Source organism: Rhamphochromis longiceps, linkage group LG17 (assembly GCF_057381845.1).
Source record: "Rhamphochromis longiceps isolate RC_006_pf linkage group LG17, R_longiceps_female_GT1.1, whole genome shotgun sequence".
NCBI classification, from domain to species: domain Eukaryota; kingdom Metazoa; phylum Chordata; class Actinopteri; order Cichliformes; family Cichlidae; genus Rhamphochromis; species Rhamphochromis longiceps.
Window position 1 is genome coordinate 7,481,427 of NC_140573.1, and position 24,839 is coordinate 7,506,265.

The 24,839-nt window shown below is 43.5% G+C and overlaps 1 protein-coding gene and 2 long non-coding RNA genes across 3 annotated transcripts in view; 2 read left to right on the plus strand and 1 right to left on the minus strand.

The window, feature by feature from the left end:
* kank4 (KN motif and ankyrin repeat domains 4) overlaps window positions 1–10,807 on the minus strand; it is a 33,179-nt gene extending 22,372 nt beyond the window's left edge. Inside the window, exon 1 of the mRNA XM_085386748.1 lies at window positions 10,781–10,807. The gene's annotated coding sequence lies outside the window, so the exon portion shown is untranslated. The remainder of the gene's footprint in view (window positions 1–10,780) is intronic.
* Window positions 10,808–14,548: 3,741 nt separating this feature from the next.
* On the plus strand, window positions 14,549–15,823 carry LOC146649234 (uncharacterized). Its single transcript, XR_014908123.1, has 2 exons — window positions 14,549–14,956; window positions 15,429–15,823. It is a non-coding gene; the product is annotated as an uncharacterized LOC146649234 (long non-coding RNA).
* Window positions 15,824–22,675: 6,852 nt separating this feature from the next.
* LOC146649235 (uncharacterized) lies at window positions 22,676–23,670 on the plus strand. Its single transcript, XR_014908124.1, has 2 exons — window positions 22,676–22,803; window positions 23,276–23,670. It is a non-coding gene; the product is annotated as an uncharacterized LOC146649235 (long non-coding RNA).
* The last annotated feature ends 1,169 nt before the right edge of the window (window positions 23,671–24,839 follow it).

A 24,839-nucleotide genomic window follows, 5' to 3' on the forward strand; every position in this document is an offset into this window, starting at 1 on the left:
TAGTGCAGAGCAGATGAAGTCCCTGACCAGCTTCTCGAAGCATTTGCTTACGATGGGGGTCAGGGCTACAGGTCGCCAGTCGTTCAATGAGGAGATGGTGGAGGATTTGGGTACAGGGACGACGGTGGCCATTTTGAAGCAGGCTGGGACTACAGACAGAGAGAGGGAAAGGTTGAAGATGTGCGTGAACACTCCAGCCAGCTGAGCCGCGCATGACTTGAGGACGCGGCCGGGAATCCCGTCCGGACCAGTAGCTTTGCGTGCGTTCACCTTCCTAAAGCACCTCCGCACATCCTCCTCAGACACAGTGTGCGCACTGACGTCATCCGCGGTGTGCACACTGTCCGGTCTCATGGTGTTCGCTGTGTCGAATCTAGCGTAGAATACGTTTAGATCCTCACACAGAGAGGCCGTGGTCTGCGGTGTGCTGGTTTTCCCTCTAAAGTCTGTCTAAAGTCCCTCTAAAGTCTACAGTGGGGCAAAAAAGTATTTAGTCAGCCACCGATTGTGCAAGTTCCCCCACCTAAAATGATGACAGAGGTCAGTAATTTGCACCAGAGGTACACTTCAACTGTGAGAGACAGAATGTGAAAAAAAAATATCCATGAATCCACATGGTAGGATTTGTAAAGAATTTATTCGTAAATCAGGGTGGAAAATAAGTATTTGGTCAATAACAAAAATACAACTCAATACTTTGTAACATAACCTTTGTTGGCAATAACAGAGGTCAAACGTTTACTATAGGTCTTTACCAGGTTTGCACACACAGTAGCTGGTATTTTGGCCCATTCCTCCATGCAGATCTTCTCGAGAGCAGTGATGTTTTGGGGCTGTCGCCGAGCAACATGGACTTTCAACTCCCGCCACAGATTTTCTATGGGGTTGAGGTCTGGAGACTGGCTAGGCCACTCCAGGACTTTCAAATGCTTCTTACGGAGCCACTCCTTTGTTGCCCGGGCGGTGTGTTTTGGATCATTGTCATGTTGGAAGACCCAGCCTCGTTTCATCTTCAAAGTTCTCACTGATGGAAGGAGGTTTTGGCTCAAAATCTCACGATACATGGCCCCATTCATTCTGTCCTTAACACGGATCAGTCGTCCTGTCCCCTTGGCAGAAAAACAGCCCCATAGCATGATGTTTCCACCCCCATGCTTCACAGTAGGTATGGTGTTCTTGGGATGCAACTCAGTATTCTTCTTCCTCCAAACACGACGAGTTGAGTTTATACCAAAAAGTTCTACTTTGGTTTCATCTGACCACATGACATTCTCCCAATCCTCTGCTGTATCATCCATGTGCTCTCTGGCAAACTTCAGACGGGCCTGGACATGCACTGGCTTCAGCACGTCTGGCACTGCGGGATTTGATTCCCTGCCGTTGTAGTGTGTTACTGATGGTGACCTTTGTTACTTTGGTCCCAGCTCTCTGCAGGTCATTCACCAGATCCCCCCGTGTGGTTCTGGGATCTTTGCCCACCGTTCTCATGATCATTTTGACCCCACGGGATGAGATCTTGCGTGGAGCCCCAGATCGAGGGAGATTATCAGTGGTCTTGTATGTCTTCCATTTTCTGATGATTGCTCCCACAGTTGATTTTTTCACACCAAGCTGCTTGCCTATTGTAGATTCACTCTTCGCAGTCTGATGCACGTCTACAATACTTTTCCTGGTGTCCTTCGAAAGCTCTTTGGTCTTGGCCATGGCGGAGTTTGGAGTCTGACTGTTTGAGGCTGTGGACAGGTGTCTTTTATACAGATGATGAGTTCAAACAGGTGCCATTCATACAGGTAACGAGTGGGGGACAGAGAAGCTTCTTACAGAAGACGTTACAGGTCTGTGAGAGCCAGAGATTTTCCTTGTTTGAGGTGACCAAATACTTATTTTCCACCCTAATTTACGAATAAATTCTTTACAAATCCTACCATGTGCATTCATGGATTTTTTTTTTCACATTCTGTGTCTCACAGTTGAAGTGTACCTCTGGTGCAAATTACTGACCTCTGTCATCATTTTAAGTGGGGGAACTTGCACAATCGGTGGCTGACTAAATACTTTTTTGCCCCACTGTATTGTACAGTCTTGGGTACCCCACTGAAGACGAAAAACATTTAGGTCTGCCAAGAAAAAGCAAAAATTAGTAGCACATTGCAGTTAATTGCAGTGCCGCTGTACCCATTAGCTTAAACTCGCCTTTCGTCAGCCTTTAGGCTCCACTTAGGTCAGCACAACCGAGGACAAGCTCACAAATGTTTGCATAATTTGTTCCACATGGAGAAGCCAATAAACCAGAGCTGCTATGACATTTTTTTTTTACAATTAGTTTATTGCACAGTAGACCTATGTGAGAGGGAAAAGAATTCAGAATGTGGAGTCAAAACTTTTAAGGACTAAAAGCTTCTAATAAAATATCCAATACTCACAATAAAAATAACGGCAATTTGCCCAACTTTGAGTGAGTTGCACAGTTCAAATCCATATTAAATGAACACGAGCAGCTGCATGAGCAGCCAAATATCAGCTCTAAGGCTATTTAGAAAATAGGCACACATTATTCACGCAATTTCCATGCAAATTTATGGCACTGTAGAGGATACCTGCTATGTATGAGACATATAGCACATAAGTGCCCGAGGCTGTGCTTTAATAAGCACTGGAGTTCAAACGTCGACACCTAAGGTAGCTAAGAGGCTTAAATTAGCATTTTCATTATTTTTAGGAGTTCCACAACCATATATGTAGTATATGAATACTACAGATGAGTGTTTTACACTCCTCACTGATGCTCTGTATTCTATAATACCTCTAGCACTCAGTTTCAAGTCACTGCAGACAGCTGATTCGATGGATGCAACGGTGCAACAGTGAAAGCCATTTTTCTTGTTTTGATGCTGTATTTAGATTCAAAGAAGATAAAAGTCTAGTGGGAACATAGAAACGCTGTCTTCTAAGAGGTAGTTTCCCCATTTGTGATGACTTCTTTGACGTGTGGATGAGAACATTAAAAAAAAAAAGTCACCCGGATGAAGAATCTCACTACTGACTAACCACTTGTCATTTTTGATCACATTTTCAAGCAACCATGCACCAAATTAAATCAAATGTTTGTACCACAAAGTGCTGAGATTATTTTGAAGTAAGTTCGTGGTCTAGTTTGTGGGAAAAATGTGTCAGGCAGTGCCGAGTGAGGACATACTGCAAGGCAAGCATTACATGAGATGGCAATATAATCAATCAAAATGACAGCCAGTCCACCCAGGGACCTAAACAGGAGCTGTGACAAGCTCTGTTTGGCCTCCTGTCCCCTCCTGTGCAGACTGAGCCTTAATAATGAAAAGAAGAGGTGACCTAGAGCAAAGTTGTTGTCTCAGTTACAGATGAACAGATAAACACAGACACACAAAGAGAAACACCGATCATCTGACTGACAGTCGCTGCACACGATCTGACAGGGCGATGGCTACCATGGCAACCACTGCAAATCCACTATTTCTGTGTGTCCCAGGAGTGAGACAAGAGAACGGGCATTCCTGACTCCTCGTGACACTCAATGCGGCTACAATCACCTCGCTGTCCATAAGGCTTAATTAGCTGATTCGGGAGCAAAAGAATGATGCTGGTAATTGCAGAGCGAAGTACAGGCACACCCCAGTGGCAATTACACACAGTGGGCAGGCAACAAGACCCGCCTTAATTAGATCATTACCGAAGACAGAGGTAGAATGGGGGAAAATGGAGCAGGGACAAGAGAGAGAAGAAAAACAAAAGCTTCGAAATGACAGATAGGTTTGACAAGATGGGATGAGCAGGGTAAATGTGGGGGGGGGGGGAGAACTGCTATGGTTTTCCCAAATGAGACATTCTTCCTGACCTTCCCTAATGTGGAAGTTACAGGACTTTTGTTTAAAGTTTCCTCTTTTAATTAAAGTCATTCCTAATGTGTGTGTGTGTTTAATGAAGGTCTCAGAGCAACAGAAGGATCGTGTTACATTAAGCAGTGTACTGTGGATGATTAGCATAAATGATAAGACATAACAATCAGTCTATAGTGTTAAATGCATATGTTTCTAAATTGCATGCACTGTTATTTCAGCATAACTAGAAGATTACCCAGGTTAGACTAGTAATTAAATACTGAAAGCCCACGGTGACACTGATGATGCACAATACACACTGGATTACAGTCATAATGAGTATGAGCTGAAAGCTCCAAAAGGCTATGCTAATCCAAATTGAAAGTATCTGCTAGAGGCCACGCGAAGCTAAAAGGAGGCCACGGGTGTGAGTGTTCAAAACTGTTTGTGTGTATCAGCACCAATTTAGCCACTCTCTTTGTCAGTGTTTATTTGTGTGTGTGTGTGTGTGTGTGTGTGTGTGTGTGTGTGTGTGTGTGTGTGTGTGTGTGTGTGTGTGTGTGTGTTTGCTAGCTCTGCCTTCACCATGTAGGTTCACGTGTGTGTCAGGTTGAGTGACTGTGTTTGTTACTCCGTGTCTCTCAGACGCACGTAACCCCCTTAAAGGACGTGCCACAGTCTCTTGACACCAATCCTATAAGTGTGACAGCTGGTCGAGAGGCAGCGATGGTGATAATGCGAAGAGTAATGACAGTACAGTAAATAAGCCCGTAGTGACAGCTGTGGGTTTTCATATGTCATCAGTATAGAAACCACAACCACACTAAGATAACTGTTCTTTTTTTTTCTTTTGCACAGACCACGATATCAACACCAACATTTATTTATTCATTGAGTTTTTTTAAAATGTGTTTTTTTACTTTATGCGAAGGCATCAAATGCGTGTACCCTGGCTGTCACCCTTGCCAGATTATACACACAGCACCGACTCAGGGATTCACACATGCACATCAGGCAAACACACATACAATTACTGGTGACTTAACCTACCAAGAAGCATTAATTGAATGTCATGGGTCATTACACTGGAGTGCCTGTGTACTGGAGATTGAATTAGTCGGATACACTGACACACAGCAGGACTGGATAGAAGACAGAACAGCAGGAAATGAGATTGGAGAGAGCGAGAGGGAGGCTAGAGGTGGGCGGATGGGAGAGGGAGAAAAGTGGGCGGGAAAGTGAAAAAGAGGCAGAGACGGGAGTGGCAGATGTACTCGTATCTCGTGCAAGCAGAGCGGTTTCGCTCTCATTTTTCCCGCTCTCCCGGCTGTCCCAGCATCCCTTCTCTCATTTTCTGTTTCAAACTTTATCTCATAAAAAAGAAATTACCCATGAATTCACTACAATCTCTCATATACTCTGAAGCATTGTGCACTGACTGCAGCTGGCGCTTCAAACACAAGTGTTCATCAGCTGTGTGAAAGTGACATTAAAGAAACTGCACGCAGCAGCAGATTAAAGAATAACAGGCAGGCTGAGCAACAGTAACACAGGTCCCAAGGTCTTATCACAGGACCGACATGCATGGAAACAGCTATCTCTGTTTACCCTTGTACTGCCCTGAGAATCCAAGCAGGAGCGTCCAGCTTAATGTGCCAACTCTCAGCCCGAGATAAAAACACATTTGAGGAGGAGCACATGTGCAGAGAAACACAGGGATACGCATAAAGATGTGAATATGCAAACTACAGCTGGTAAAAGCTTATGACAGCACAAGACTGCCAGAGTGCAGTTTCAACAAATATAAAGTCAGAGGTAGAAACCCATGGTGGGGACAGCCAGAGCTGAATTTGCAGCCATATTTGGATGCCACTTTAATTACTCTGGTATAATCACAGCTCACTTCACTTTAGCTTGATAACTGGCATCGTTGTCTCACTGAGACTCCTCTCTGCTGGATGTTTTAGCCTCTGCAGTCAGCCAGTGTTCACCTCGCTGCTATGAGAGCTGTCATCAGGTTTGTGACTTTTTCAGTTGGTCCCAAAAGGTTGATTCTGTTCATTTGGACGTAGCGTTTTCAATGGGAGAAACATTTTGTCACTCATCCAAGTGACTTCTTCAGTCTCAGCTGACTGCAGGTTTCCCCAATCTTATAAACAGTACATTTGCACATTAACTGAAGCAAGCACCACTGAATGAACAATGGGCTGAGAGGTCAGTTCCTTGATCATTAATATGCAAATTATCATGACCATTAATCAACAACCACTGATCATTGATCAAAGACCAGAATCAACTTTTGGGGATTTACATATGGATGATTGAGCATGCATCAAGACATTTTTTTGGGGGGGGTGTCAATCTGATGTGCTCATCTGTGTCACATTACAGATGCATCCCCTTTGATACAAATGTGAGTGAAGGACGCAGCTGACGGTGCAATTAGTTCAATCTCGTGAATTGCAGGTGCAGATAACAGTTTTTGCATAATGACTTTATTGCTACTGTGCAAGTCAACTGGGAACTGGAAAGTTTAGGCTCACGCAGCACAAAGAATGCTGTTAGCATCCAGAATACAAGGAGTGAATTGGGGGGACATTTATCTGATATTGCAGAGCTTAGTCTGTCTGTGTTCTGCAGAAACAGATCAATCTCTCTCTGCTCTACAAGAGCTATTTGAGTAGAGTCTGGGCCATCCCACCCCAGTCTAAGATTATCTCTGTCTATGTATAGTGCATTACAAGAAAAAGGTCCTGCTGTATTACATCTTCTGGTCCAATTTATCATTAATTTACTTCACCCCAGACCTTTAGGTCTATTCTAGTTCATCTTCAGTCCTAATCCTGTATGATCCAGTCAAGTTTAGTCTAACAGCGTCTGCATTCATCAGGGGCCAGATTGTTCCCCTCGTGCTAAACAACATCTGGCTTTCAACTCCAGAGAGAAAATGAGAGAGGGAACTTCTGTCTATGGGCTTCATTAAACAGTGGCAAAATTTTCCCACAGGGTTGCAGTGAGCAAGCTATTATAGGTCAGTTAAAAGTGACGTTTTTTTCTGTGGAAGAACTGCAAATTCAGGATATGGCCTTTATTGGACGGTTTAATAAGAATCCGTCTTTGAAAAGAGCATGAAGTTTAATGTAGCTGTAATAATCAGATGTCTGTACAATAGTGAGTTCACTAGTTACCTCCAGTTGTTGGCTGGTTATCAGCAAAGTCCTTACAACGTCTCTCTTATCAGTTATTCACAGAATGAAGGGGGAAAAAACATCTTTCTAAGCTCAAGGCCAACAATAAAAATTGGTCCTTATATAAAAAGACCAAAAGGCACAAAGCAATGTTTTTTTTTTATGCACTTGCCAGTTTTAGGACGCCACACAAAGAACTTTGTTTAAAAAGGAATACTGCAGACCCCAAGTATTGTACTGATGATTCACAAAGACCATTCAGGAGAACTCCAAGCTTTCTGACTTGCCAAATATTTCTGCCTTGCTGTTTTCTAACATGCAAGTAAAGTAAAAATAAATTCCAAGGAGTCTTAGTCTTAATATATCTGATCATGAGGTTTCCTGAAAACCACACAAATTGCTTAACTTACACTCTAATAAAGTTATTTCAGAAAAAAATAGAAACTGTGGGGAAGTGGCACTGCGTGGATATTCACTTAGCAAAAGCCGTGGTTGTCATTTTCACACTGAGATTTCAGTGGGTAACTGTGCAGTGGTTTAAACAATTTATAACAATGAAATAAATACACACTGCACGTCAACAAGACAAAGCTTTAAGATTTAGTTCACCATTCAGCAATAAATGCGTCTACTCTACAATGCAACACAATAAATGTTGTCTTTACCTCCACCAAGGGTGTTATGTTTTTGCGAGTGTGCATACCTGCATGTCATTGTGTCTGTAAACACAATAGCTCAAAAAGTTTTGTATGAATTCTTTTTTGCCTGTCCCATTCAGCACTGGAGCAGTCAGAATTATTGTCTGAAGGCCAAGAAAAATGCTGAGCAGATTTATTTTCCCAAGTGGATCCATCAGATCCAGGCCCCAGATATAGATGCCCCCCAGATCATGAGAGCCCATGGAGGACCACTGGAGGGGCAGCAGCACCACCCTCCTAGAAAAGAGCTGAGGAGAGCCCAAAACGGTGGGGTCACCCAGCAGCCACGTTGCAGAAGCCACAGAGGGCTGCGGCGACGTGCCCATAGGCTCCGCCAGCAACCTGCTACGCTAGAGCGGACTGAGGGCCCTCCAACCTCCGGAAGGGGCCCGACTGAACCATGGGTGCCAGGCACCGCCCCCAGACTCAGGACATATTTCCTGGGATTCTGGGCCTCCCTGCATCCCAGACCCCGACCAGACAGCCAACTCACTCTCCCAGCCCAGGGGTGAACAGAGGTGTGAAGACCCCATACCGCTCTCCGCCCGCTCATATGTGGTGTTTTGTATGAATTCTGATAAAAAAAAACTTTGTAGAGGGGTAGCGTGGGGTCATGTTAAATAAAAATCCATTAGAATTTGCCTTTCATCCACCAAGGTCTTCAAGCTCAGTTTAATGATTTATTGATCAAAAATGGACAAAAAGCCTTATGACTTAGAAACTATGATTCTGATAAGTGTGGTGTGTATGTGGTGTCAACATATAGAAAGTACCATATAAAGATTTAGAATATTGTGTAACATTTGACCTCTGACCTCTCCTTCAAAGTCAGTAAATAGATCTGAAGGTCAAAGTGATAATATTGCTATACAGACCTGTTTAAAACTATGTTTCTTACTTCCAGTGTTTGTACTGACTACAAATGGGCATATAAGGAATAATATATGGAGATTCTTCTTCAAGGTCAAATAAAGTCAAACCTTTCTGAAATATCTGTTATCTTTAAAACTATGCTTAAAATCTACTGCCTTTGTTAGAAGCATTTAGGACATGAGATTAGTATATCGGGATTGTAAATATCAACGTTTCCATGCCAGATTTGACCTCCGGCCTAATTTTTACATTTCACATGTGCCTATTACATCACGTATTTTAAAATGAGTTTCAACAGAGAAAATAACAAAAGCCTGCACATTTAAAGAAAGGACAAAGGACATTCAGTAGAACTGCCATGGACACAGCTCTTGTAACCCTTTCTAAATGTAATGAATGTTTTCCAGATACTGTAGCCCATCTGTCCACTGAGGCAATATGTCCTGCTTAAGTAATTACATCTGCCCTTTAATAGTTGGTAATAAATGTTATTAAGGCCCTCAAACAAATTTTCCATTTTTACTCAGTCTTATGACACCAGTCTACAACATAATTAGCTGTTTTCAAATACAGAATGGGTGAGGGGCTGACAGAGTAAGTGCAGTGTTTTATCAGTAATAGCGTGGACACGACCTCGTGCAACCACCCCTGTCCTGATTCTGCGGTGTCTGTCAAAGGACAGATAACGCTTACGCCACGCCTTCGCTGCAACTGCCTTTTATCTCTTCTATCTCTGCATCTCTTCTGTCTCTTATTGCATGAGCTCTGTATGCCTCCATAGACATAGTGAAAGGAGCTTGTCTTTTCCTCATGTTCTGTAGTGGCATTCCAAAAATGAGGAACAGCTGCATGCTTTCATTAGCGATAAAGGAGGTGCTGTACCATCTATTATTCATTCTAGTTTGAGATATGTTAGCATTATGGTTACTTCCCCTCATGGGTGTAATAACAGTGGTGAAGCTAATTAGCATTTGGGTCATCTGACTATTGATGTGTCAACAGTCGGTGAAACGATGCTGACAAAAAAGGGTAGAAACTAGAGAAACATGCAGAAAACAGAATAAATCTGTGACATCTGTCAGAAAGACAGATGGGATTAGGAATGTCTAAGGTTATGCAGTCTGGATTTGAAAGGCTTAGATGGTCAAAGATAAAAAGGAGGGAAACATGACAAACAGCAGAGACTCAGTTACACATCCGTGAAGTTATGTCCTCTTTGACAGGTAAAAGCAAGTCTTTCTCAAACACGCACACATACAGAATGTATGCGTAACATGCATAAACTACGGAAGTGACAGCGTAAGCGGTCTGAGATGTGTTTCTGTGAGTGTTAACATGAGTTTAAAAAAAACAGGGTCCCCTTGCTCATTAATTATGGCTTTCTACTTACACAGAAACACAGAAGGCATGCGCACGCACAAACACACACAAGTAAACACACATACAGATTTGCATAAAAACAGGAAACTCTAACAAAGTAAAGCAATCATGAAGTAAGTGATCTGTGCACAGAAGCACATGGAAACGTGCATGCAAGCACATAATTCTGCCAGAGAGGACGGCTTGAAGCCAGCAGAATATAAGTGCAGGAAAGCAATTCAGCTTGGTACAGCAGCACATTCTGCAGAACAAGCAGGAGGTCTGTGCAAAGAAATCAACACTTATAAATTCACACTCTATCGCTCTTAGCATAGCATGAGGCAAAACTTCCAGCTTTGCTTCCCTTTGCATGTACGGAAAAAAAACACACATAAGTTGAGTATGTCATCTCTTATTTTACTGTGTTTGTTTTAATGCATTATTGTGCGCTGCCTCTTACATCCCCAGCAAATATATCGCTGCCAAAGCTGTGTGGGGGAGTGCGAACATTGTCCGACCAGAACAATACTACCCTCTCTCCATTACACTCGTGCACATCCTGTACATACACCCCTTTCCCTTTTCCACACTTTCTTTCTCACACATCCGAGGCTCCTGCACATGTGACCTATGTTCTAGACTGTAAAAATAGAGCGGGGAGGAGGAGGAAGGTAAGGCGAACAGAAAAAAGCAGAGCAAACAACGGTGAATGATGGCAAATTGTTCATGAGACATGAAAGCTGAGGGGAAAAAATGAAGAGTGGCAAGAAAAACAGAGTTAATTCACAGGGGGAATTTTTTCTCTCACCTGCCATGTAGCTCTTCTTACCTCCTGTCCTTCCTGTTTCTGTGAATGCTACTGACCCTGTCTCTCTTAATATCAGCAGAGAAAAAACGAGAAAAAAACTGAAAAAGAGGAGGGGAGGATGGGTGGGAAAGAGGGGATGTGTTGGCATATGGTGCCAGAGGTAGAGAAGAGAAGAGAAGAGAAGAGAAGATCAGTTGTCTCAGTCTGATAGATTCACCAGCCTCCTTGGTGCAACCAACTGGCCCAGAAAAAAACAAAAATAACACCCTAATAGACAAATGGGCTCAACAGAAAACACACGAACAAAAACACATACAGACACACAAGTGTATGGTAATGAACCACCAGCACAGCATCTTCCAAGCATGCATAGAAATGGAAGCTTATAAAGCTCATGATTTGAACAGATAACAACAGAACAACAGAGGAGTCTTGTCTGGTTTTTAATTTATGCACCTCTTTTTAAGTACAAGTGTGTGTTCATTCATGCACCTACTGTTGCGTGTACATGCTTAGTTCTGGGCTGTGTGCATGTGCAGTAGTGTCTGTGTGTACTGCCTCTGGGCTAAAAGGTCTAACCCTGCAACGATCACACGCTGTGTAACACTGTAATATTTACTGGAGGACTCAAAATTACCCCCTCCACAGTGCTGCCACATGAGACTGGATCACACTACTTTCAAGGTGCTCCAGACTATCATATCTGTGAAATTTATCAAGTAAACCCCAAGTTATCTCAGTCTGGCTCAATAACAGAAAGCAGTCTAATGAGTAAACCCAGCCCGGTTGACTCTATAGTGTAAATGAGGTAAATAATTAACTGCCTTTAAATAGGCTAACTGCCCAGGCTAATGGGTCCTATCTCTTATCTCACTCCTGCACTGATTCCTCAGTCCAACAATGCTAATTCCTCTCTACACGTGTGCAAACTTCTACTCGAGAGCTGCTCGACATCACAGCATGCAAAGAAAGAAAAAAATATCCAGCATGTCATATGAGCAGTGCTGGGCATAATGTGTGCAAAGTAATCAGATTACATTGTTTTTGTAACTCAGTAAAATAAGGTGACCTTTTACTGTGCACTTCTGTAACAATCAGCTGACTTCAGCTAGTACGGAGTGAGGAGGCTAAAGTGTGCACCTTCTCAGGAGTGGAGAAATCAATATTACTTTCCAGCTGAGCAGCCAAAGCTTGATTTTCAGCAGGTGACAAAAGCAGTAATGAGCAGTCAGGCTTGTAGCGGTGCGTTAAGCCTACCTGTACCTGTTTCTAAAATAGAGTCACAGTGGTCAAAACATTTTTCTGTGATCCACCTCAACTCTGCCGTTAGCTTGGTGATAAAACTTCAAAGCTAAAATGAAGCTCTTCTAGGTATCCTCATTAAATAAGCATCATCCATCATATTTATCATCAATTATATAAACTATTCATCATATATTACTTTCTTATTGCTTATTTTCTTATTATTAAGCACTTGGTGACAGTGGGAAGGAAAAAAGCCTGTTTTTTTAAAACCTATTAAGGGTGTTGACTTGCACAAGGAACCTTTGTCAAACATGAACTCAGACAATATTCACAGTTTCTGTGGCTAAATCCCTCTCGATATATGTCTAACACACTGCACCCTATCAGCTCACATCCTTTCATCTAAAGCAGCGGACTGAAAGAGGGTGTGATGCAGCCTAGGGGGTTAAACTTCTCCCTTCCCAATCACATGAACCTCTCCTGTCAGGCGGTATCAGATCCCACCTCAGACCCTAAGGACTTCTCGAGGAATCACTCCTTCCCTGTCTTTTCATTATATGTTGCAGTGATGTTGTCTGTCCATCTTGGTTCCTCTTGTGTTAAAACAAAAGAAAAATGTAACTTTTAAGTGCAGGCAAAGTTTGTGGAGTGAGCTGTTGCCTCAAGAGAGGTTCAAATAACTTAATATTGCATTCATGCACAATTTAAGAGCAGCAGGAAATCAAGATGTGGCTATGTGCAGCACCCTCAGTAATGACTTTCACGTGGTTCATGCCCTTCTCTTCATGTATAAGGTCTTAAATAATCAGACCCCATCTTATGTCTGTGAAGGTTCTCAGTCATCCAGGTCATCGTAGTCAAAGGAGCTTGCAAAGAAAAGCGTCTGGACTTCTTTAAGTTGCTTGAAGACGTTTCACCTCTCATCCGAGAAGCTTCTTCAGTTCTAAGGTCAAATGGTGGAGAGTCCCAGATATAAACCTAGTGGGAGAAACCCCCCACAGAGGGACAAAAGGACCCCCTGATGATCATCTAATCGCCTGAGCCAAGGTGTGAAACTGGGTGTGGGTCCCAATCAGCCAGAGTTTCGGGTGTGTTCATTGTGAAACCTGGCCCCACCTTATCATGCGAATTCCTGAGGTCAGATGGCCCAGGATGTGAGTGGGCGTTAAGGCGTCTGGGATCTCAAAACTGGATTATAGATGGCAGAGAGTTGGTGTCGTAAACCCCCGCCTCTGTTCAAAGATGGTCGCTCACAGTGGACATAGATGGCTTCTTTCACTCCTCTTTCAAACCATCTGTCCTCTCTGTCCAAAATGTGAACATTGGCATCCTCGAAAGAGTGTCCTTTATCCTTAAGATGCAGATGGACTGCTGAGTCTTGTCCTGTGGAGGTGGCTCTTCTATGTTGTGCCATGCGCTTGTGAAGTGGCTGTTTGGTCTCTCCAATGTAGAGGTCTGAGCATTCCTCGCTGCACTGTACAGCATACACCACATTGTTAAGTCTGTGTTTTGACGTTTTGTCTTTCGGGTGAACCAGTTTCTGTCTGAGCGTGTTGCTGGGTCTGAAATACACCGGGATGTCATGCTTGGAGAAAACTCTCCTGAGTTTCTCTGATACACCGGCTACATAGGGGATGACAATGTTGTTGCGTCTGTCTTTCTTATCCTCCCTCGCTGGTGTCTGGTCTTCTTTTCTGTGCCTCTTTGCTGACTTTAAGAACGCCCATTTAGGATAGCCGCACGTTTTGAGTGCTTCCTTTACATGTGTGTGTTCCTTCTTTTTTCCTTCAGGCTTAGAGGGAACATGTTCTGCCCGGTGGTGTAGGGTCCTAATTACTCCAAGTTTGTGTTCCAAAGGGTGATGGGAGTCAAAGAGGAGGTACTGGTCCGTGTGTGTGGGCTTCCGGTAAACTTCGATGTTGAGGTTGCCGTTCTCTTCAATGTGTACAGCGCAGTCCAGGAAAGGCAAACAGTTGTCCTTTGTGTCTTCCCTGGTGAACCTGATGTTTTTATCCACAGCGTTAATGTGCGCAGTGAAGGATTCCACTTCTTGTGTCTTGATTTTGACGCAGGTGTCGTCCACATATCTGTACCAGTGGCTGGGTACTCTTCCTTTGAAAGAGCCAAGAGCCTTCCTTTCCACTTCCTCCATGTAAAGGTTGGCTACAATAGGTCACACGGGGGAGCCCATGGCACAGCCATGTTTTTGTCTGTAAAAGCCTTCGTTGTACTTGAAATATGTAGTGGTGAGGCAGAGGTCTAACAGTGTGCAGATCTGATCGGGTGTGAAGTTGGTCCTGTCCTTCAAGGAGCTGTCTTCTTGTAGTCGTTTTCTGACAGTCTCCACGGCCTCCGTGGTGGGTATGCAAGTGAAGAGAGAGACTACATCAAAGGACACCATGGTTTCATCTGGATCCAGGGTAAGTTTCTGGACCTTGTCGGTGAAGTCGGTGGAGTTCTTGATGTGGTGTGGGGTGTTCCCCACGAGAGGAGCAAGGATGGTAGCAAGGTGTTTATGTAGCCCAGTGGCAAACAGATGGAATTAGAGACTGTTTATTGTAATTATTATTAAAGGTGTTTTATTTTGTTCAGTTAAAAGCACTCATGATTGGAGAGAGACTCTAAAGAAAAAATCCAAATTATTTTGTATGGAATTGCATTATTTGTGTTATTTATTTATTTATTTTGTTTCTCAAAGGTTATTTTTTGACCTGGATACAAATGCAGTCCAACCAATGGGATTGTTTGTCCCGCCTTGTTTTTCATGTTTGGTTGCGCTGCTAAGGCTGCTTAGACCACACGCGCCATAGCAGTACCTGTGGGGGAAAACGTGGTAGCTGTTGAAACAGCGAAGCTGTTGGTGTCTGCTTGATTAGCCGCCAGATTTGGATAGCCGAAGCTAGTTTTATGAATACGAAGTGCTTTGCACTGGTGAGTAACGAAACTGTTATAGCCGCTGATCGGCATCCTGAAATGTTAATGTTGTTCGCTTCAAAAAACAAACGCTAATGGTGACGGTACTATGCAAGTAGCTAGCGAGTGTGCTAAACGCTCACTCCCGTTGTTAAGCGTTAGTTGAGAACTTATTAGCTGTTGTTAGGTTAAGGAAAAAACAGTATGTCTATCTGTTGTATTGAAATGTTTTATTGTGTTACTTTTATTCATCACTGTTGTTACTTGACCGTGAGCAGAGTATATTGAGTTTGCTGCTTTTAATGAGCAGTGTGAATTGCTTTAATGATTGGTGATAGCTACATTGCCATGTAATGAAAACGTTTAGAATTTGATTAGTTGTACAACATTAGAAATTGAAACACATTTTGTTCATGATTTATACTTTAAACAGAAGTGTTAGTTAAGTGTGAACCGTGTTCATTTGAAGTAATTCTGACCTCACTCTTAGGTCAGGTTTTTTGAGTTGGAGAAAGGAGCCGAGACTCCTCGGAGAACATTGGATTACAGACTTTGTGGAAATCCGCAGAAGAGGAATAATTTTCCATTGCAATGGATGGCGAGCCACAGCCCATTTGGAATTGAATCTTGAAGTCTGGTTGCCTGAACTGTGGTAGGACAAAACAGTGCAAACCATACATCGATCGTGGACTGAACTCACACCAATAACTCACCAGATCACCAAACAGGCCTGATCTGGATCCTATTGACACTTTAAAAGACCCGGGTCTAACATTCTTTTCTTTTTTATTTTGGGTATCTGTGCGCGCACACACAATTTTGGTTGTTATTGTAAAGGCAATACAGTGCACAAATTTCAAATACAGTTGAACTATTGCTTCATCATTTGCAGTTGTGTTTTCATTGTGGTTACCCATCCTCTGGGCTCCTGTCGTTCCTGAAATCTTCTGATTTGCCCATTGTTTATATATTTTGTTACATACTGGTTACAGTGTAAAAGTGGCGAGCCAGCCAGGAGCCTTGAATTAATGGGTGACGATAGTGAAGCATATTTTGTGTGATTGAGCTTTTGGTAAGACCGTCTGTCGCACCAAAAGATGGATTTTGTTGAAAAATTAGGTATTAAGGTCCCAAATGCTGTCATAGTGCGTGGGGTAACAGGATCAGAAAAGGATGAAGAGATTTTTGAGTTCTTAAAGCAGTACGGCTCTATTAGTAGGGTCCTCACCATTGATGATCAAGTATCTGAATTCAACAAGGATCAGATAGTGGAGTATAACTCAGGAGTAGCAGTGCAAACATTAGGACCCTTGTTGCCCTATGTCCACCCCTCAGCTGCCAATCCTGATGTAGTATTTTCTGTACATGCTTTGACAGATGTTTATTCCCAGAGAGTTGGGGGGAGTGTCACAGATACTTACCTGAGTGAACTGCGAGGAATAGCCAAGCTAAGTGGGAAAGATTTTGAAGAGGTACTGAGAGAGGTGATGACAAAAATTGAAAAGTCTGTGGGTGTCGCCGAAGAAAGTGTTGCACTCAGTACTGAGGTTGAAATAGAGGAAGTTGATCATACTGACAGGCCCAGCCAGACCCCTGCTACTTTTATTGAATCAGCTGGTATTTCAGTCTGTCCTAAGCTTGGCCACGCTGATGATGAATATCGCACACCGACTTTAAGCTCTGGAACCAAGAGATCCCTGACTCTAAATCCTGGTGAGCTTAACCCACCAGACGTACAGAGAATTGTGGTTGAACACATTGTAAAGAGTGATGATAAGATGTCACGTACCCATTCCACCTTGAGACTGAGAGCTTTTTCTGGGAAGATTCCCCGGCCATATAATGAAGCTGATTATGATACTTGGCGCTCTCATGTTGATTTAATGATGGAGGACACTTCTGTTTCTGACTTGGAGAAGACTCATAAAATTCTCGAGAGCCTCCTCATTCCTGCTTCAGATGTAGTTCGACATCTTGGACCTGAAGCGCCACCATCTACCTACCTGCAATTATTGGAATCTGCCTTTGGCACAGTTGAGGATGGGGAGGAATTGTTGGTGAGGTTCATGAACACGTTGCAAGATCCTGGAGAAAAACCCTCAGCTTACCTGCATCGCCTGCAGGTGGCATTGAACCGTACTGTGCGCAGGGGAGGTGTACAGCCACAAGAGGTCGACAAACACCTCCTGAAACAATTTTACAGGGGTTGTTGGAATCATGACTTGCTTGCTGTCTTGCAGCTAGAACTTAAGGATCGACAACCCCCATCACTCGCTGAGCTTTTGTTGCTGCTGCGTACTGCAGAAAGTAGGCAAGAAACAAAAACTAGTAGAATGAAACGGCACCTTGGTACTACCAAACCTAAGGTTGTCTCCCATAGACAGAGTGTTCAGGAAACAAGCGAAACACAAGCTGAATCTGAATCAAGTGACCTAAGTAAGTTAAAGAAGCAAGTTGCTGACTTGAAGAGTCAATTGACAGCACTCATGAAACAAAGAAAACCCACTGCTTCTAAGAAAGAACACATGCAGAAAGATGAAACTAAAAAACCTGACCATGCAAAGACTGAACCAGGGCCCCCTCCACACAGCGCTTTAACTGTAAAGCCAAAACCGTGGTACTGTTTCCGTTGTGGGGAGGATGGTCATATTGTGGCCACCTGTGAGTCAGATCCAAATCCTGCCCTGGTAGCTGCTAAAAGAAAGGAACTGAGAATCCGTCAGCAGTTATGGGAAAGCCAACACCGAAACACACCTTCGTTAAACTGAATTCAGTCCCTGTCGTGGGACAGATGGGGACTGCAACGGGTCAAACACGTCCCGCTGATAAGAAGCCTAAAGTGACCACTAAGAAGGGTGCCATGTTAACATTGAATGCTGAGCGTGGTAATTTCAAATTACCCAAAGGTTTAATAGGGGCGAAAACTACAGCACAGGTTCAAATAGAGGGCAATTGTGTTAGCTGCTTAATGGATACAGGCTCTCAAGTCACCACTGTTCCCCAGTCGTTTTACAATCAGAACCTGTCACAACATGAGATCCGGCCTCTCTTTGAGCTTTTGGAGGTTGAAGGAGCCAATGGCCAATCTGTGCCTTATCTAGGCTACATTGAGATTAATGTTGTATTCCCCAAAGAGTTTTTAGGTGCTGAGGTTGAAGTCCCCACACTAGCATTGGTGGTTCCAGATGTTCGTACAGTCCCCCAGCCACTAGTTTTGATAGGTACTAACACACTAGATCTACTTTACGAACTCCATCGTGATACCTGTCCTGAAGAGTATGAACCATCACAATATGGTTACAAAGCAGTGCTAAAGATTTTGGGGCTGCGACACAGGCAGTGCAAGGATAACCGCCTTGGTCTGGTCACCTCGCTCGGAAAAGACCCCCAGCTAGTTCCAGCAGGACAAACCGTAGTGTTAGAGGGGTTCATTGATGTAAACAGTCATACCACTGAGAAATCTGTCCTCTTAGAACATCCCTCCTTGTCAGCACTGCCAGGTGGGGTGTTAGTTAAACCTTGCCTCATTGACTTGCCCCAGAAAGCGCCATATAAAGTGCCAGTCGTAATGACTAATGAGCTGGATCATGATGTTGTTATTCCCCAGAAGTGTGTGATTGGGGAAATCAGTGCATTTCATCGTGTTCTCTCACATGAGCATTGTGTGGTGACACCAGATTCTAGCACCAAGCAGAAGCTAGGCCTCAACTTCAACTTCGAGGACTCACCCATAAGTGCTGAGTGGAGAGAGAGAGTAACACAAAAACTTGCCAATATGCCGGAGGTCTTCGCGCAAAATGACATTGACTTTGGGAGAACTAATCAGGTAAAACACCAAATCAAGCTATCTGATGAGACTCCATTTAAGCACAGGGCACGCCCCATACACCCAAATGATCTGGAAGCTGTCCGAAAGCACTTGCTAGAACTTCAACAGGCAGGTGTGATCAGGGAGTCCACATCACCCTTCTCTTCTCCCATAGTGGTGGTGAGGAAGAAGAATGGGGATGTGCGTCTCTGTGTTGATTACAGGAAGCTCAATCTGCAAACAGTGAAGGATGCTTATGCACTCCCAAACTTGGAGGAGACTTTCTCCACGCTGACTGGTTCCCAGTGGTTTTCTGTCCTCGACTTAAAATCTGGTTACTACCAGATTGAGGTTGAAGAGGCTGACAAACCGAAGACAGCTTTCGTTTGTCCCATTGGATTTTGGGAGTTTAACCGTATGCCGCAGGGCATTACGAACGCTCCAAGCACATTTCAGCGTCTCATGGAGAAATGCATGGGGGATATGAACCTGAAGGAGGTTCTTGTCTTCCTTGATGACATCATTGTTTTCTCTAAAACGCTGGAAGAACATGAGACCCGACTGATCAAAGTTCTCAACCGTCTGAAAGAGTACGGGTTGAAATTATCCCCTGAGAAATGTAAATTTTTTCAGACATCAGTGAGGTACTTGGGACATGTTGTGTCTCGTAATGGGGTGGAGACTGACCCTGAAAAAGTGAAGGCTCTGCAAACTTGGCCAGTGCCTACTGATCTGAAAGAACTGAGGTCTTTTCTTGGTTTTGCAGGGTATTACAGACGCTTCATTAAAAGCTATTCTAACCTAGTGAAGCCCCTCACCAATCTGACCTCAGGTTGCCCACCCCTTCGCAAAGGTACCAAGCCCAAAGCTAACACTCCTCAGTATCATGATCCGAAAAAACCCTTTGGTGAGCGATGGACTCCAGAGTGTGAACAAGCTTTCCGAGCGATCATTGAAAAGCTAACTACTGCTCCGATCTTGGGTTTTGCTGACCCCAAGTTGCCCTACACTCTCCATACGGATGCCAGCACTATGGGGTTGGGTGCTGCTTTGTATCAGGAGCAGGAGGGGCAGATGAGAGTAATAGCATATGCTAGCCGAGGTTTGTCCAAGAGTGAGTCTCGCTACCCTGCCCACAAACTAGAGTTTTTAGCTCTAAAGTGGGCAGTTACAGAAAAATTTTCTGATTACCTCTATGGTAGCCAATTCATGGTTGTAACTGACAGCAATCCCTTAACATATGTTCTGTCTACAGCCAAGTTGGATGCAATGAGCTATCGTTGGCTAGCAGCACTCTCCACGTTTAACTTCCAGCTTCAGTACAGAGCTGGAAAGTTAAATTCTGATGCAGACGGTCTTTCAAGACGACCACATGGAGAACTGCTCAATGACACCGTTTCACAAAAAGAGCAGGAACGTATACAGCGGTTCACTGAAACACATCTGTCTGGTCAAGGAGTCACTCTTGGCCCAGACGTGGTCCCAGCTATCTGTGAGAGGCACCTCATTGGCTGTAGCCCAAGTGAAAACAAAGAGATGGATTGTGCTTTCACCCTGGTAGACTCTTTGGCCATGTCTGTATCTGCTATACCAGATGAGTTTGTGAATGAAGATCAGTGTGGTGGGTTACCAGTTATTCCCCATATGCCAGTAGAGCAGCTAAGGGCAGAACAACGAGCTGACCCGTGTTTGAGGGAAATTATAGCTCAACTCGAGACTGGGGACAAGGTTCCACCCACCGTTAGAAAGCAACTGCCCGATATTCCCTTACTAATCAGGGAATTCAGTCGCCTTGAGCTACACAATCAAATACTGTACCGAACACGACAAGATGGAGGTTGTGTAACCTGGCAACTTGTTCTTCCAGAGCAGTTTCGAGACACAGTCCTCCATAGCCTCCATGATGATATGGGCCACTTAGGGATTGAACGCACTCTCGACCTGGTGAGAACAAGGTTTTACTGGCCAAGGATGGCTGCAGATGTTGAGAAAAAGGTTAAAACCTGTGATCGCTGTGTTCTGAGAAAATCCCTTCCTGAAAAAGCTGCTCCTTTGGTCACCATAAAGTCCACCAGACCTCTTGAGCTTGTTTGTATGGACTTTTTGTCCATTGAGCCTGATAGGAGCAATATTAAGGACGTCCTCGTACTTACAGACCACTTTACTAAGTATGCCATTGCCGTCCCAACTCCCAATCAGAAAGCTCAAACAGTTGCCAAGTGCCTGTGGGATAATTTCATTGTCCATTACGGCATTCCTGAACGTTTGCATAGTGACCAAGGGCCTGACTTTGAGTCACACATCATCAAAGAACTATGCAACATCCTGGGTGTTCACAAGATTCGTACTACGCCCTACCATCCTAGGGGAAACCCTGTAGAGCGTTTTAATAGGACGCTGTTGAGCATGCTTGGCACATTGGAAAACAAGGACAAATCACAGTGGCATAGCTTTGTGAAACCATTGGTTCATGCGTACAATTGTACAAAGAACGACGTTACAGGGTACTCACCTTATGAATTAATGTATGGCCGTAAACCCAGATTGCCCATTGACCTGGCTTTTGGTCTTCCCCTCAGAGACGACGGCTACAAGTCACATTCGCAATATGTGCAAAGTTTGAAGTCACGTCTGGAAGAGAGTTACAGGATCGCGGCACAAAACGCAGCAAAAATTGCTGACAAGAATAAGACCAGATTTGACTTGCGTGTAACCGCTTCTAAATTGGAAGAAGGAGACAGAGTTTTAGTGCGTGCTGTACGCCTAAGAGGGAAACATAAGCTTGCTGATAAGTGGGAGTCAGATGTTTATGTGGTGGTAAAGCAGGCGGGAGATCTCCCAGTTTACACAATAAAACCTGAGAACAGAGACGCTCCTTGGCGAACTGTCCATCGAGATCTCCTACTCCCTTGTGGTTTTGTCACACCCACTAAGAAGAAGCCTGTTATGACAAACTCCACACGCAAGCCTGTAACACGGCAATCAGCTAAACAGTATGATGAGACTGAACCTTCTGAGACAGAGGAGGATACCGTTTGGTTTCGTGAGAGGCGTCCCAGAGAAACCATTCGATTCACCACATTGTACGAGATTCCAAAATCATCCCCTGACACCGATGATGGTGAGGCAGCACAGATAAATTTAACTGAAGACTGCTTAGCTGTTAATGATACGGTAGTCAGAGAAGACTTGTCTCATGGAAATGCAGAAATCATTTTGGAGGATACTGCCTTGGATGCCGTGAGTGAAAAACACTCAGCTGCTGATGTACCTGGAAGTGGAAGTGACTTAGCAGACACATCCACCTTTCAGGGAGATGTTCTTCTAAGCAGAGAAGACTCTGACAGTGAGCCTGAGGCCTTTAACAAAGAAGATTCACAACAGAGCGTGGAAGGTGATAAAACGGACACTCTTCGACGTTCAGTGAGGAATAGAGGTCCGCCAGAAAGACTGCAGTACACCCAGTTGGGTAATCCACTGATATCTATTGTGCAATCCTTATTCCAAGGCTTGAGCTTAGCTTTTACTGATGCTTTGCAAGAGAGTAAGGAGGTTGGAACTTACCAGGAGCCACTCTCTCAAGTGGTGAGGTCACAGCCATCTCCCATGCAAAGGGACTTGCATGAATTTAGGAGGGGAGAGTGTAGCCCAGTGGCAAACAGATGGAATTAGAGACTGTTTATTGTAATTATTATTAAAGGTGTTTTATTTTGTTCAGTTAAAAGCACTCATGATTGGAGAGAGACTCTAAAGAAAAAATCCAAATTATTTTGTATGGAATTGCATTATTTGTGTTATTTATTTATTTATTTTGTTTCTCAAAGGTTATTTTTTGACCTGGATACAAATGCAGTCCAACCAATGGGATTGTTTGTCCCGCCTTGTTTTTCATGTTTGGTTGCGCTGCTAAGGCTGCTTAGACCACACGCGCCATAGCAGTACCTGTGGGGGAAAACGTGGTAGCTGTTGAAACAGCGAAGCTGTTGGTGTCTGCTTGATTAGCCGCCAGATTTGGATAGCCGAAGCTAGTTTTATGAATACGAAGTGCTTTGCACTGGTGAGTAACGAAACTGTTATAGCCGCTGATCGGCATCCTGAAATGTTAATGTTGTTCGCTTCAAAAAACAAACGCTAATGGTGACGGTACTATGCAAGTAGCTAGCGAGTGTGCTAAACGCTCACTCCCGTTGTTAAGCGTTAGTTGAGAACTTATTAGCTGTTGTTAGGTTAAGGAAAAAACAGTATGTCTATCTGTTGTATTGAAATGTTTTATTGTGTTACTTTTATTCATCACTGTTGTTACTTGACCGTGAGCAGAGTATATTGAGTTTGCTGCTTTTAATGAGCAGTGTGAATTGCTTTAATGATTGGTGATAGCTACATTGCCATGTAATGAAAACGTTTAGAATTTGATTAGTTGTACAACATTAGAAATTGAAACACATTTTGTTCATGATTTATACTTTAAACAGAAGTGTTAGTTAAGTGTGAACCGTGTTCATTTGAAGTAATTCTGACCTCACTCTTAGGTCAGGTTTTTTGAGTTGGAGAAAGGAGCCGAGACTCCTCGGAGAACATTGGATTACAGACTTTGTGGAAATCCGCAGAAGAGGAATAATTTTCCATTGCAATGGATGGCGAGCCACAGCCCATTTGGAATTGAATCTTGAAGTCTGGTTGCCTGAACTGTGGTAGGACAAAACAGTGCAAACCATACATCGATCGTGGACTGAACTCACACCAATAACTCACCAGATCACCAAACAGGCCTGATCTGGATCCTATTGACACTTTAAAAGACCCGGGTCTAACATTCTTTTCTTTTTTATTTTGGGTATCTGTGCGCGCACACACAATTTTGGTTGTTATTGTAAAGGCAATACAGTGCACAAATTTCAAATACAGTTGAACTATTGCTTCATCATTTGCAGTTGTGTTTTCATTGTGGTTACCCATCCTCTGGGCTCCTGTCGTTCCTGAAATCTTCTGATTTGCCCATTGTTTATATATTTTGTTACATACTGGTTACATTTAGCAATGTTATAAGTGGCTGAGTTTATGCTACTGACTATGGGTCTGAGTGGGACAGCTTCCTTGTGGATTTTAGGAAGTCCATAGATGCAGGGTATGGCATCCCCTGGGTAAAGGCAGTGATATGTAAGGCGGTCAATAATTTTGTCCTTTTCAAAGTCTTGAAGGCAAGCTATAACTTTCTTTTTGTAGCTGCTTGTGGGGTCTCGCTTTAGGGCTTCGTAGGTATTGTTTTCACTGAGGAGAGTAGTGATCTTTGTATGGTAATCTGTAGTGTTTAGGACCACGGTGCATCTTCCCTTATCAGCTGGTAAAACAGTGATGTTGTGGTCTTTGCTCAGGGAAGCGACGGCCTTCTTTTCCTGTATTGTGAGGTTGGATGGAGGGACTTTGGCACTGGAGAGCGTGGCTGAGACTTTCATCCTGATTTTCTTCAAGCAACTTAAAGAAGTCCAGACGCTTTTCTTTGCAAGCTCCTTTGATGACCCCATCTTATATTAAAAACCTTATAGTACATACTTGGGCTCCCTAAGGGGGGGCTTTCCATGATCAGCTGAGCATATTAATCTCTGGCTCTCTTCCACAGTGTGTTTTTGGTTCTGTCTTCTTCCTCTCACCTGCAACTTGTCGCGGCAGATGGCTGCTCCTCCCTGAGCCCGGAGCTTCCTGTTAAAATTGAGTTTTTTCTCCCCATTGTCACCAAGTGGTTGCTCATAGCATTTGATTGTTGTGTTTTTCTCTGTATTATATTAATGTCTTAACCTTAGAACATGAAGGTAACTTTTGTTATAATTTGCTACTGAAGTGATCTGAATTGAATTGAACTGTATGAACCATAATAACCATAGTAATTCAACTGGCCAACATTCACGAGTAGGGCATTTGTGACAAAGTCTTTTGTATATCAACAGTCTCGGTGTTCCAGCTGAGGTAAAAACACGCAGTTAAAATTTTAAAACAACACAAGGCAGCATTGTGTAAAGCCTGACACCCCAGGATTCTGCAAATGTATGTTTTTAAATACGTGTGGCTGTGTGTAAGTGTGAGAACATAAAAATGCTT